Raw genomic sequence first — 15,554 nt, 5'->3', positions numbered from 1 at the left:
TGGCAGAGAAAGTGTCCGGTATATATATATATATATATATATATATATATATATATATATATATATATATATATATATATATATATATATATATATATATATATATATATATATATATATATATATATATGTTTCAGGTTGTTATACGAGGGACTATTGATCAGCTGCCAGTTAGTAATAAATTCACGTGCTACGTGACGCCTAACAAGCTCATAAAAAGTGTGCCACACTCGCCGCCATGGCTACTAGTAGCACTGACTGACACTCTATTGTTTAAATTGACATAAATACCCAATAAAGTGACTGGGGGGATAGCTGCCGTGATAGCTCAGTGGTAGATGATCGAACGCGTTATTCGAAGGTCGCAGGTTTGGATCCTGCCAACGGCAAGTTATCTTTTCACCCACTTTTCTTTCTTCTCATTTACATTACAATTGGCCTAATAACTTCCCCTATACCTTCCTTGGCATTATTGTCTGCTAGATCTCATTAATATTGTGTAAACATGAAAAACAAGCCCTTAAGTATACACTTGTTTCGATTATTCATTAACGAGGGTCTTGTACTGGCAGACTTGGTGCCTTTAGGTCGTACACGAGGGACTATTGGTCAGCTGCCAGTCAGTAATAAATTCACGTGCTACGTGACGCCAAACAGGCTCATAAAGAGTGAGGCACACTCGCCGCCATGGCTACTAGTGGCACTGACTGACACTCTCATGTTTCCATTGCTATAGATACCCAATAAAGTGGCTGAGGGGATAGCCGTCATGGTAGCTCAGTGGTAGAGCATCGAACGCGTTATTCGAAGGTCGCAGGTTCGGATCCTGCCCACGGCAAGTTATCTTTTCACCCACTTTTCTTTCTTCTTATTTACATTACAATCGGCCTAATAAATTCCTCTATACATTCCTTGGCATTATTGTCTGTTAGAACCAATGTAATGTAAACAAGAAGAAAGAAAAGTGGGTGAAAAAATAACTTGCCGTGAACAGGAATACAACCTACAACCTTCGAATAATGCGTTCGATGCTCTACCACTGAGGTATCATGGCGCCTATCTACCCAGCCACATTATTGGGTTTATATGTGAATTTAAACGTGGGAGCGTCAGTCAGCGCCATCTGTAGCCATGGCGGTGAGTGACGAGTCTGTGTGGCGTCACGTAGCACGTGAACTTATTATGAGCTGGCAGCTGACCAATAGTCCCTCGTATACAACCTAACGACACCAAGTCTGCCAGTACGAGACCCTCGTTAATGAATAAGGGAAACAAGTGTATACCTAAGGGCTCATTTTTCCGTGTTTAGACACAATAATAATGACATCTAACAGACAATAAAACCAAGGAATGTATTAAGTAAATTATTAGAACCAATGTAATGTAAATAGGAAGAAAGAAAAGTGGGTGAAAAAATAACTTGCCGTGAGCAGGAATCAAACCTACAACCTTCCAATAACACGTTTGATGCTCTATCACCGAGCTATCACGGCAGCTCTCCCCCGGCCACTTTATTGGGTTTATATGTGAATTTAAACGAGGGAATTTAAACGTATGTGTGAATTTCAACGTAGGTTCGATTCCTGCTAACGGAAAGTTCACCATTGAAACTAGTCGTCCATACACATGGGTATGAACGACCGGCTTCAATCGTGCCCCCCCCCCCCCCCCCTATTTTTTTGTCACTTGTTTCGCTTTACTGACTGTGTGGCTCTTCTTGGTCAAGATCGTTTGGTAGAGAAGCATTCTTTCTGGTGCACATGCACTAGCTCTACTGCAGCGCCAAAATTCATTTTCCATTGCTGATTAAATCACCTTGTGTGCTGCATTCCACCTTGTTGTCATTTTCTTATAATAATTAAGCACCTTCTATATTCCCGGGCAACTTTTTTCTATTTGCCATGTAAAGACTTTCAAACAATTAGGCCTCGCCCCCTTCCCATACTCTGAAAAAAAATCCTGGCTACGTCCTGGACTTCGCACGTGCCTTGTTAAACACTTAAGTGGCTCAGGCAAGCAATTAACATAACTGAACATTTTTTCAGATGGCACCTCAACATAATCATAACTGCTATAAGAGTGTATTGAAGATCACTAAACATACCAAAACAAGATGCATACTATGATGAAATGTTTTTGCGCAGAACAAAGCTGCTGAAACTATAAGTGTTTTTTCAATGTTGACACATTTTCGTCTTTCCGATATTTGCAACAACATCATCACTGAAAAACTGAGGGACAGTCAAGCTTTACGTTAAGAGTTCAACGCGATAGCAATATCCTGTCCCTAGGGCACACTTCCACCTCTTAGTGCACACTTTTATTGTTTGATGTTACTTGGGAACTTATAATTATGGATTACTCCTCTGTGATCAATAAAGTGGAAAATTACTATTGTTGGCGAAGCTTTCGCCAATGATTACTTTGAGTGTAATAGTAGCATGCTTTAAACCACGAGCCAAACAGTTATGAAATATTCTGCAACTAGCTATGCACTACTGGTAGATGTTGAGCCAAAAAGATATAATATCAGAAACCAGCTGTCTCATCACTTGTGCATTTGCCAGTCATGTGCGTATTTACACAGTGCATACAAAACTCTAGCCAAACTTTCTGAATTGCTGAAATAGCATGTGGCTGTGTTCTTGGACTACGAAATGCAGGATAACAATTGGGCATGAGAAGACTTAAAATGCTACCGTATCCACTTTCAGTGCACGGTTATAGTTGTCAATTGTTATAGTTATAGTTGTCGTTTATATTTGTCAATTGTCTTGTGCCAATAGAACAACTCTTTCACGCGAATGATTCTTCGTGTGGTTCTTAAGTGAACAGAGGTTGGGTGTTTGAGCGGAAAACGAAGATCAGATGTTTCGGCTTAGAAGTTAAACACTTCAGCTTTCGAAAAGTGGCATCATGCTCAGAGGTCCACTGAAATTAACTGTCTTGTGCAAAAGATTCTTCAGGAAGTGAACGACATCCGCAAACCTGGGTATGAACCACCAGAAATACTTGCAGAGTCCGATGAAGCTACGAAGTTGTTTTAAGGATTTCAGCCGCTCGAGCGATTCAACAGTCACTGTATTTGGTGGGTAAGGTCTTTTTATTCACGAGACATCCCAGCTCCAATTTTTCTTACTCGTCAAAGTGGCGCTTTTTCAGATTCAATACGAGGCCAGACTTTTCAATTAGAGTTGAGCACAATATCTAAGCGAGTGTTATGCTCCTGAAACATACGTTCAAAATTTAGGACATCATTAAGGCAATGAATGCAGATCTGCCATTCGAAACCATGCAGAATAGGGCCCATGAGTTTTTCGAATTCAGGAGAGTTGCTTGCTCAGCAAGTTGGTACATATATATCTACTTAGTTAACTACAAATGAATTCACAAAACGGTGAAATCGGAAAAAAGCAGAGCAGCTGAAACAGAGACAGAATCAACAGCAACATCTCTGCTTTCTGTCTGTTTTTGCTGCTCTGCTTTTTTCCATTTCGATGTTTTGTGGCTTCATTTGTACTTAACTAGGCATTTTTCGAATTTTGCAAGAGTGTTACATAAATCAAATGGCATTACATTGAATTCATACAGATCGTCAGGCATAACGAATGCGCTCTTTTTCTTGTCAACTGCAAGTAACAGAATTTTCCAATAAGCTGATTTCAGATCAACAGAAGAAAAGTAGCAAGTGGAATGCAGGCAATCTATGGCAGTGGATAGAGGTGTTTATTGGCAACAGAATGCAGTTAGCAGTAGTCAATGCAGAATTTCCACCCACCATCTTTCTTCGCGACTAGAATGATGGGAGCAGCCCAAGTACTTGCCAATTTCTAGATTATTCTCGTTTCCAGCATGATGGTAAGGTTTCCGCCTAATTGGATGCCCCGACTTGGTGTGGATTTGATGACTTATCCGGGACGCTAGAATTTGGAGCTTTTAACTGTTTTTAAACAAATCTAACACTTTTGAGTGCTTAGATAGAGCATCGAGCAGTGTATGACGCTCACTTTGGTTTAGTGACTTGCTCATCATTTGAATTCAAAATCTAGATGGGAGCCGACAGGTACAAAAGATGTAGTGGGATAATCAGGGCGAACAGTGGATGTGCCTCAGACTGGCTGGCTGACGTTTCGATAGGAGGACCTATCGTTTTCAAAGGCACCGTGTCATCCCTGCCGTGTTAGTTTTAAAAGGGTTAGTGATGACGTCGTCTCCTGGTGGTGGTGCGTGTCCCTGTTGAGAATCGCCATCTGAAAAGCAAAAAAAAAAAATATGTATAAAGTGAAGGTAAGCGCTTACCTTCAACATCTTGCAATTAAAGGTACACCCCCTGCTTCTTCCCCTGTTTGTAACTGCTTTCTTTTTAAGCGTCCCATTCACAGGGGTTCGGGAATCCTTTGAGGTAGCCGTACGCGGCGACCGTCTACCGGCTCCAAAGGTTTAAGCTTTTTTGTTTGTTCGTGTCTGACACGGCCACCACTTTGCAACACACCACTCCAACTTGAAGGGGTTTTTTTCTTTCTCTCTTTTTTCTAGTTTTTCCTCTCCAAGAACAATTCTGAATCACTACCACCTGACTTGAAGAGAAGCGAGCATTTCCCTCCTCTGCTTTATAGCTTTTTTTCTCTGCTTTTTCAGACAGAGATTATCAACAGGGACACGCGCCACCACCAGGAGATGACATCACCAATAACCCCTTGCTCATCATTTGTAGCAGTCTGGGATTCTCTGAACCTTCTGAATCTATATGTGCATTCTGGCCTGTTGTATGAAGCGTAACCAGCATTATAGACAATTTGGATACACTGTGTTTACTCACATAATTTGCGCACTTTTATTTGCGATTTTGAGGCCCCGAGAAGGGGGTGCGCAAATTACGCATAGATTTCGCGAGGGCATACAAAATAGTGTGTCATAGTACGAATGCGCACAGTATATACATTAAAAAAACAGAAATGAATTCGAGCAAAAACAAAGGGTACGTGTTAACTTTTATAGAATTAGGGCGTACTTGAACCAGTCAGATTTGGTCACGCGCTGTCTTGCGGGAATCACATATCGCGAAGTCCGATTGGAAATCATCTTCGTGGCCGCTGCCACCGCCCTCTTGAAACGCATCTACCTCGATTCTGGCGAGGACGTTCGAACGTTTCATTTTCTTGAAGCTCTTTCGACAAGGCTGGGATAAACTACGCCCCATGACATGGTGATACCGGAAGAACCAAGCATCCGCACATAATTTAAATGCCTTATTCAATGGCACGAGACTTGCATTAGCAAGCATGCACTCTTCTGCTTTCTCGCGTACCGATCGCTCCGGTGGTCACGTTAGAGTACGTCCGTTTGAAGACGAGACCTTCAAATCTAGGCAATGCCCACAATGTTGCCAACGAGTGTTTTCGCTCTGCGCGTGTGCCAGTATTCGTCCGTACCATAGAGTTAATATACTGACTCTGTATTAACTCTATGGTCCGTACCTAGGCAGAGGTTTTTAAGGGATTTTTTGATCTAGGGATTTTCGATGGTAGCGCCGTTACGTCGCAGCCGAGCTTTTCGAAACGTCGCCACACCGCTTCGTCGGTCGTTGAGCCCTGATGGGTGTTCCCTGGAAGTACTTGCATACCTTTCGCTATGTTTTGTCCCCGTGAGTTGGCAGCTTTCGTGTCGACAACGTGGTACACGAACCGGTGCTCATAGCGTTTCAACATACGACTGCTCAATAGACAGACGTCGCAGGGTGCAATGCGCTGCCTTGCCACAACAGGTAAGCAGATGTCTCTTATTTGGAGTTGTACTCTGCCCTGCTATGATCGAAATAAAAAGTTTCTCTCTCTCTCTGCCCTGCTAGTCGCTGTCCCATATACAACAGCCTGAAATGCCTGTTCATATCATATAGAACTATGCTGCCAAGATTCGAGAACATTTTCCCAGAGGCTTCCCATGTAAATAAGCCGAAAAGTGCTAAATTCTCTGAGTCAACCTCCCATTACGCTGATATGCTGGAATGGCAAAATTAAATTGTTTCGCATTGATCATTTGGGAGTGAGAGAATAATGCTGGAATAATTGTAATGGTCTCGCATGCTTAGTTTGAAACATATATACGCACACTTTTGTTGAACTTCGACTAGTTTCTGCCGAAAAAAAATCATTGCTTCAAACCTGTTATGAGATCCTGCACAAACACCTTTTGTCTCCGTAGCAAACGCACAAGGCAGTGAGGCTAAACTTGTGAATGTCAGTTTCGTCCATTTGTGTTTGTTTTTACCGCGTGCTTTTCTGCAGCGCACGTGCACGGCGATGAAGCCGAACGTGTAAATGCCATTTCGGTCAACTTGTATTTGACTTTACCACTTGCTTTTTCGCAGCGCAAGCGCATGGCAGTGAAGCTGAACTTTTTAATGCACTGCATCGTTTTCGTTTCTTGCAGGCATAGAGATGAGTGTTCCAAGTTCAAAACGGTGCGTATTTTCCTTTACGTTAATAGAACAACTGCAATTTTTTTTTTTGAATTATGTTGAAGCATTATCGTTGACTTGCCACCAAAATCCTAAACAGTCATATAATGAAAGAACACGTCATCTTTTGGTGCTCTCTACACACTTCTGTACCAGGAAATCGACATGGAGGCTGCCCCTCATGCGAATACATACTGGGCAACAGAAGTGCCATGGGATGAATCTGTAAGCAACTATTCAGTCAAGCTGACATCCTCAAAGCCCAGAGATTGGGATCATGCATTGACCCAAATTTACTGACACACTCACTGCTACGCTCCACAGTGTACAGAGACAAGTGCCCCTAGAGCTTAGTGGTGCCAAAACTTACTCATATTATGTACGAGTGCCCTTCATGTCCCAGTGATGTGAACTCAATACAGACCAACACAATACCACATCGGTCGTTGGAAATGCAACTCTCTGAGAACGCCTTGAAGAGCTTAGTGGTTGCCTTGGACCAGGCCCAGTAAGCTGGTAGTCTATGAAGCCCTAACAGCCTTTCGCTCTTAAGAACGGTTCAGCTATATAAACAATATCTCTATTCTTGCTACAGCCCAACATATGCAAGCTTGTTTGGACAATTCGCTTTGCTAACATCTGTGGCATCCCCTCCGAGTGCTTTTACACGAAAGCCTGCCAGAGACACTATGATGCTTTTGCTTGTTTACTTTCAGCTAGAATCTGATTTTTCAATGTAATCTACTGAGTAAACTGCTTTAATAAATTGACAAAAATAACATCTCAATCGATTTAACAAAACTGCAACCAAAAAGCAAATGGAACGGAGACTGCAATGTACTCTTTCATTAATAAAGTGGCAAGTTGGGCTTTTCAATACAATATTCTGATGCACTGCAGCACATTTTAATGCCCTAAAACATGTCTTACAAAAAAGCAACAGTTCTGCTAGTTGGTAGCTTATGCTTGAATATAAAAACAGCACAAAATTACAGAAAGACAGCTGGAAGAACAGATGACATGGCATTAAACTCGTAACTAAAATTTATTATAACGAACACACATATATCAGGCAGAGGACCTAGTCACATGGCATACCATGGCGACTGCGCAGCATTTCTTCGTCTTTGTAATTTTGTGCTGTTCTGCAGCAAAAGATGTTATGAGATCGAAACTCGGGTCACATGCGGCGCCGCAGTTGTCCACCGCTGCCGGTGTCCGTAATCATTATCCCATGTTAAGGAAAAAAAAAAAACCTAGTACGAAGGGCACAGTGTGGCTCGAACACGGGTCCGCTGTGTGCCAGCCCAGTATTCTACCACTGAGCCACGCCGGTGCTTGAGACTTGTTTGCAAATTTGCCTCAGGTAGGCTTGATGTTGGGAAAGCAATCGCAATAATATGAGTAATAAAATGTTTTCAAACAGCAAAAGAACCAGTCGTCGCACAATGCAAATATCATAACCAGTAGGTCATCCAATGCTCCAACTCATTACAAAAGCTTGTTCTTAATCACCTATTAACTGTGGCGCATACACACTTCAGGCAAAATTCGTCCTCAGCCACTGCATGAACAATTCGCACAATAGTAATTCCTTGCAAGTGTTTAGCAAATGCCACGCTTCTCAGAAGAATTATGAAAAATAGCATAGCAAATGCCATCCTACTACCCAGAAATTATTATTATTAATACCGTAGTGCATACCTAGCAAGTGTGCTTGCAGCAGTTACCCAATGAGTGATTAAAAAGGCCGCTCTTCTAGCTTTCACTGTGACTGTGCTGTGCCTTCTGCAGAGGCCTCGCATATTTTTACATTCAAGCATGCCTTACAGTCGAAATCATGCTTGTGTAGAGTTCAAGCAGAGTATCCAGCTGCCCGTTTTTTGCAAAGGTTCGCGGAGTGTGATTTTCCAGTGATAATGCACACAGTCATATGACAAGATGCGAAAATTCGAATGTATCATAGTTCCTAGAACTGCGATTGGTTTTACTAATGCAAACAAAAAGAGATGCAGATATGAAACCTACTAGACCGATCAGTAAGGTTGAGAGCTGGGCTAGTTTGTGACTGATTATTAAGTTGTATTGTTAAGTAGGACACTTTTGACATGGACAAAGGGAACAAGACTGTCGTGCCTTTCTTGTCCCCTTTGTCCACATGAAAAGTGTGCCACTTCATCATATGGTATAATGATTAGACTACTCTGTCTCATCATTGTGGAAAATATTCACGAGCACAATTTCAAATAGGATATGAGGCACACTTGACTTCAAATGGACCTTGAAACGGTTTTTGAAATCTTGTGAAAATTTGGGCTGTATGATCATTAAATGAGTTGAACCACTAATGAAGCCACATACTGTATATCAAGGCAGCTACAACCAATTATAGTTATACTATCCTTCTTGACACTGCTTTGCCTCCTGAACTTGTCAAAGAACCAGCCATTGCTGGCGACTGCAGGGCGCTCGATGGGTCAGGCTCCTCTGAATGCGCCGTCGGGCAAAAGATTCATTGATATGTCAAGTTTAGCATTCCAAAACCACCATATAATTATGAGAGACGCTGTAGTGGAAGGCTCCGGAAATTTCGACCACCTGGGGTTCTTTAACATGAGCCCAAATCTGAGCATACAAGCCTACAGCATTTTTGCCTCCATTAAAAATGCAGCCCCCGTAGCGGGGATTCGATCTTGCTACGTGCGGGTCAGCAGCTGAGTACGTTAGCCACCAGACCACCATGAGGGGGCCTGTCGTGCAAGAGAGACCATACACATAAGGCGATTAAAATCTGCTCCGCCACACTACCACCCGTTCTTATTTTGTTCTCTTGAGCTGCTACAATATCCAAAGGCAGGTCAACAAACAGTGTCTGAGAACAATCGGCGTTAACTTGTGCTATGTAGTTGTGTTTTGAGGAGTGATGCTACCGCTGCACTAGCGTGGATCCTGCAGCTGCTGAGTGGATAGTGAGAGCCCAACACGCACTACAGCTGAGCTGGAATGACTCTGCTTGCCAGATGCCTTACACAATGTTCAAGCATTGCAGGTCACCACTTGCTTAATTTGTGGCACATAATTCAGCTAGGCCAATCAGTGGTATCCAGAAAAGCAAATTTGGCGATGAGCACTCTCAAACACCTTTGGTCAACAAAAACTACGTTACAAAACAGTCGGATGACACTTGCCAACAACTACCGGTTCCAAGACTACTGTTACAAGCAAATCACAGTTATTCGAAGACCAGCAGCAGTCACTCATACTTTGTATCATAGACTGTTGCACCTAATCTCCAAACGCATTTTCATTCTGTATGTTTAGGATGAAACATCTTTTTGCAAATTCGCCATTGTCTCCCTAGCTGACAGTCACACGACGAATATGAAGTTGTATGTCGTAATCACCTTGCATGCAGACTACAGCCACTTGAAAATATTTGCCTTAGTAGATTTCCCTGAACTCTTCTCACTTTAAGTGAACACCCGACTTATTATCAGCATGTTTAAGTAAATGCCAATAGTGACTATATTCCATTCAGGTAGCCGAGTTGTTAAGGTGACTTGGCGAGGTAGCTTCAATGGACCTCTTACAAACAAGTGTTAGCAACTCCTATGCTGTAACAAGTATTTGTCTGATGATCAGCTCACTGAATTGAAAATTCTCCACTGCAATGTGCCAGCATCATTAGTTGAGATACATTTTTGGCATCAGTGATTGCTTCAAAAGATCCACCAAAATTTTATGAATTTAGTACAAAAGTATGGTGAAGCACTATGTTACAGTAAAAGCTCCTAAATTCTAACTCAAAGGAAACTATAAAATTTTTCTAATTAGCGGGCAGTCACTATAATGAACACACATTACGTCACACGATGCGGCAAGAATCCATAGAAGGCACCTTTGGACTCGTTCCCACTAATTAGCGTATACTTTTCTATACATTTGTGGCAGGTCATGTCATAAATTTAAGTTCATGCTCTAACAGTGAACAGAACTTGATTAGTCAGGGATACGTCACATACAAGCAGAGACGCATTCACGTGAGAAGTGGGCCAAAGTGGCAAAATATGTGACGCTATTTGTGTTCCAAAACGCATTCATTTACATGGCAGAGTTAATGCAATCAAAATTTAGTTTTTCTTCATTAGTTTATTTAGAACAATATTGAAATTTGTCTGAAGGAACACGGCTAAAGGCAAATATTGTCGCACTTGGTCGTGCCACCCATACAGCAGTAGCAGCAGACAAACTACATTTACAACCATAAAAGCATAAATGGAAATCAATTACTACATTTGTTTTATACTGATGGAAGTCATCAGTAATTTAAGTGATGATTCTAGGCCAATTTCTGCGAAGGTGGCTGAAGGCCAGGGCCTTCCAGTTTGAATTAGCCGTTGTTTGTCGATACCGATGCAATTGATTTATTGTAAGTTTTCTCCCATTCAAATACTTCGGGCTGTGGGAAAACCAGGGCATCAGTTTGAATTAACTATAAGTTTACATTAACAGAGTTTTAATTAATGAGATTTCACGGTACTATGTGCCAGGCCGTACTGCACTGACATAGCTTGCTGAGAGACTAAAATGATGTAGGTGATGCAGTGTTGTGTTCCAAGCACCCCTGTGTCACGAACGAGCCTCCGAACCCGCGAAGGACCGGATGCTGAAACTGCTTCCAGATGTTCACTCCTCACCTTCCCCCGCTCGGCGCAAACGAGCCACCGCTCGTTTCCCCCGGCAGTTCGGCCGCCGCCTCCATCCGAATAGGAATAAACTATTTTTTAACCGTTCGAGGCTGTCTGAGCTTTTTGGACTACCGCGACCAACGCGTACGTCTATGGGTCGACGACAACACGGGACATAACAGTGGCGACGAGGAAGTCGATTTGGACCAACGCTACGCAATGATATTGACAAGCTACAAGCTATGGCTACGCACGGGCTCCCAAATCGGCTACCCGAATTCAACGGCTCATCATGGTCATCGTGGTTTGGACGCCTGCAATTTTACTTCGAGGCTAACAACATCACTGATGCAGCAATGAAGAGGGCCAACCTGCTAACGCTGTGTGGGGAGCAGACATACGACACAGTCTGTGCCCTGATTCAGCCACGCACTCCAGCAGCCATTGACTACGACGACATTGTAGCAGCGCTACAAGAGCACTATGACCCAAGGCCATCGGAGGTCTACTGTCGAGCCCGCTTCCAACGGCGAGACCAACTGGAAAGCGAAAAAGTGGCCGAATACGTAGCGGCTCTCAAAAAGCTCGCTGCTGACTGCAATTTCGGGACGTTGACCGCGACAAGTGCAGCTACTGCGCAGGAGGGAGGATCGACTGCCACACCAGCTAACACCACTATGCTCCCCTTGGACGTTATGTTGCGTGACCGATTTGTGTGCGGACTGCGTGACGCAGGCCTACAACAACGCCTGTTCGCGGAAACGGGTCTCACCTTCTCCAAAGCCTACGACATCGCCCAACGAGCGGAGAGCACCGGTCACCAGCAGAGGGATATTCGACGGAACGTCGAGCCGGTGCATCACACCAGTCAGCAGTCAGGTCATTCCGCGTCTAAGGCGAAATCAAGCAGAAAGACACAGCGCTGTTGGCGATGCAACGACATGCACGATCCCCAGGTATGTCGATACAAGACAGCGACCTGCAATTTTTGCCAAAAACTGGGACACATTGAAAAGGCATGCATCTCGAAGCGCAAACAGCTCGGACCGAAGACTTCAGTGCAACGGAACAACAATGTCGACGCACAGGAGGGCCAGACGCAAGATACAAGCCGAACAGCACTAACGTCATCGGCACTATATAACTTAAACGCCGTTGTGAACCTCGGAACGAGACCGAAGATTACAACTGAAATTATGGTACACCAGCGCCCTATCAGGTTTGAGGTTGATTCCGGAGCAGCATGTACGCTCATCAGCGAGGACACTTTTCGCGCTACTTGGCGTGAGAATGCGCCAGCTCTCCAGCAAGACGACACGCAGCTGAGAACGTGGTCCGGACATTCTCTTCCACTGCTGGGCTGTGCCAACGTAGACGTGTACTACAACGGGCAGACCCATCAGCTCCCCTCGCTAGTCGTCCACGGTTCTGGATCAAGCCTTTTAGGACGAAATTAGTTCACCCCCCTTGGAGTGGTCATTGGCGGAGTTCACCACACACCCAGTTATCCGTCAGTGGAGCAGCTTCAAGATAAGTACAAAGCGGTTTTCTCCGAAGAAATACCAGGGAACAACGGACCTCCAGTCACACTGGAGCTGCGGGAGGATGCGACGCCGAAATTTTTGAAAGCTAGGTCGGTGCCTTTCGCCCTACGAACGTCAGTCGAGAATGAGCTTGACCGACTGCAGGAACAAGGCATCAACGAACCGACGCAACATTCGGAATGGGCTACACCACTCGTTGTCGTCCGAAAGAAGAACGGTACCCTACGCCTCTGCCGAGACTACCGAAGCACTGTCAACCTGGCAACAAAAGCATCTTCCTACCCACTGCCGACACCGGAAGAGGTTTTTAGCACGCTTCGTGGTGGAAAAATCTTCAGCACCTTGGACTTGACACAAGCCTACCAGCAGCTGAAGGTGAGCGAATCAACGTCTGAACTGCTCACGATAAACACTATTAAGGGTCTTTACAAAGTTAAAAGGCTACCATTCGGAATATCTGCAGCGCCAGCAATCTTCCAGAAATTTATGGAGTCTACACTTAGCGGGATCCCAGGTGTTTGCGTCTACTTGGACGATGTTATTGTCGGTGGCGCCTCCAATGAAGAGCACACAGAACGCTTGGAGCTCATTTTGGAAAGGCTAGCAAATGCTAATTTGCGCATCAGTAAAGAAAAATGTGTTTTTGCGGTGCCTGAAGTGAAGTTTCTTGGACATTAAATTGACGCGCAGGGTATCCATCCCACTGAAGACAAAGTGCGTGCAATCACCGACGCACGAGCGCCTACTAACAAGCAAGAACTTCAGTCGTTTTTGGGGCTATTGACGTTCTACGACCGGTTCTTAGAACATGGAGCTACAATGGCCAGCGATCTATATCAGCTCTTAGAAAGAAGTCCCATGGACTTGGTCGCCACGCCACCAAGAGTCATTTGTTGCCCTTAAGCAACTACTTCGCAAGTCTACTGTTCTGCGACACTACGACGAAAGGAGACCCCTACTGCTAGCCTGTGACGCATCATCATACGGAGTGGGAGCAGTCCTCTCCCAAGTTGACGACCAGGCACGGGAAGCTTCGATCGCTTTTGCTTCATGCACCCTATCGCAGGCAGAGAGGAATTATTCCCAGCTAGGTAAAGAGGGACTTGCCATCGTCTACGCAGCAGATCACTTTCGGCAGTACATTACCGGCAGGAAAGAGACTTTCATAACAGATCACCGGCCCTTCACCGGCCCTTATTGGGTATTATGGGTCCCCAGAAGCCAATGCCACAGACATTGTCGCCGCGAATGACACGATGGTGCATCAAGATGTCGGCGAACGATTACGAACTCGTACATCGCACTGGGAAGAAACACCACAACGCCGACGCACTAAGCCGCCTGCCGCTAGACACCACAATAGATTAACCACCCCCGCCGGGTGATATACCCATGTTCGAGGCGCTGCCGAACCCTCCCCTAACAGCTGACACGGTAGCAGCATCAACGCAGGAGTGCACTATCTTGAAGAAAGTCTACGCAGCTACACAAGAAGGCAACGTGCAGAAGCTAAAGGGTGAACACTTCAACGCTTACCGCAAGCGAGCTGCGGAGTTGAGCACTCATCGCGGTTGCGTCACCTTGGGATCAAGAGTTGTTATTCCAGCGGCACTTCGCGAACAGGCCATGTCGCTTGTCCACGCAGGTCATCGAGGCATTGTTGCTATGAAAAAGTGCGCCAGAAATTATACGTGGTGGCCTGGTATCGACCATGATATAGAATTAACAGTTCACGATTGCCAGCCTTGCCAATGCAACCACAGAAGCCCGCCAAGAGCCCCTATTCCTGAATGGGAAAGACCAGACACGCCTTGGCACACCCTGCACATTGATTTTGCTGGACCTATCGAAAGGTGTTCGTTCCTGGTGGTTGTAGACGCATACACCAAGTGGCTGGAGGTAAAACAAATGGCTACAACGACATCGGCAGCAGTTATCGACACTCTGCGGTCGTTGTTTGCAACGTTTGGCCTACCGCGCAAGGTGGTCTCGGACAACGGCACTCCGTTTGTGTCCACGGAGATTCTCAAGTTTTACAGCGACAATGGCGTCTCGTCTGTTACATCAGCTCCTTACCACCCGGCTACGAACGGACAAGCCGAGCGCTACGTGGCTGAGCTAAAGTGCGCTCTTACTAAAGACCAGACTGGGACAATGCAACACCGCATCGCGCGCTTTCTCTTCAGACAGCACAACACTGTTCAAAGCACTACTGATGAAACGCCAGCGAAATTGATGTTCGGACGAGAAATGAGAACCCAGCTTTATCCCGGAGCCCTCAGCGAAAGCACCGTCGGAGGAGGAAAAGCTCCCGCATAGCAGGAGAATTGAAAGTGGACAGCGCATATACGCCTGCCAGTTCCACAGAAAGCCCGGCTGGGTTGAAGCGACGGCACTCAAACGCATAGGTTTGCGGTCATGGCTCGTCGACATTGGTGGAAAGGCCACACGCCGCCACCTTAATCAGCTACGCCGTTCAGGTAATTTGCCAAAGGAACCTCCCATTCAAGCAGCCACCTCGACGGAAGCTTCGTTCCACTTAGCCTGGCATCTCGCACCAGATGAATCGGCGCCGCCGCCCGCCGGCCCTGAACACAAGAGAAACGACACCCAGCGAGCGGAGGCTTCTCTTCCTAGTGCGTCCAGAGCGTCCACGCGCCCACGGCGGCCCCCAGATCGCTTCTAAGCGACAATCTAAGGAGGGACGAGATGTTGTGTCCAAGCACCCCTGTGTCACGAGCGAGCCTACGAACCCGCGAAGGACCGGATGCTGAAACTGCTTCCAGATGTTCACTCCTCCCCTTCCCCCGCTCGGTGCAAACGAGCCACCGTTCGTTTCCCCCAGCAGTTCAGCCGCCGCCTCCA

General features: G+C 45.3%; 1 long non-coding RNA gene across 1 annotated transcript in view; it reads right to left on the bottom strand.

Annotated features, from left to right (window-relative positions):
- Positions 1 to 3,707: 3,707 nt before the first annotated feature.
- LOC119161160 (uncharacterized) overlaps positions 3,708 to 15,554 on the bottom strand; it is a 30,861-nt gene continuing 19,014 nt past the window's right edge. The window contains exon 3 of the long non-coding RNA XR_012887458.1: positions 3,708 to 4,250. This is a non-coding gene — a long non-coding RNA (uncharacterized LOC119161160). The remainder of the gene's footprint in view (positions 4,251 to 15,554) is intronic.

This window comes from Rhipicephalus microplus, chromosome X, assembly GCF_043290135.1.
Source record: "Rhipicephalus microplus isolate Deutch F79 chromosome X, USDA_Rmic, whole genome shotgun sequence".
Lineage (NCBI taxonomy): Eukaryota > Metazoa > Arthropoda > Arachnida > Ixodida > Ixodidae > Rhipicephalus > Rhipicephalus microplus.
Note: the sequence above shows the minus strand (reverse complement) of the source record. Positions and strands in the feature narration are given on the sequence as shown.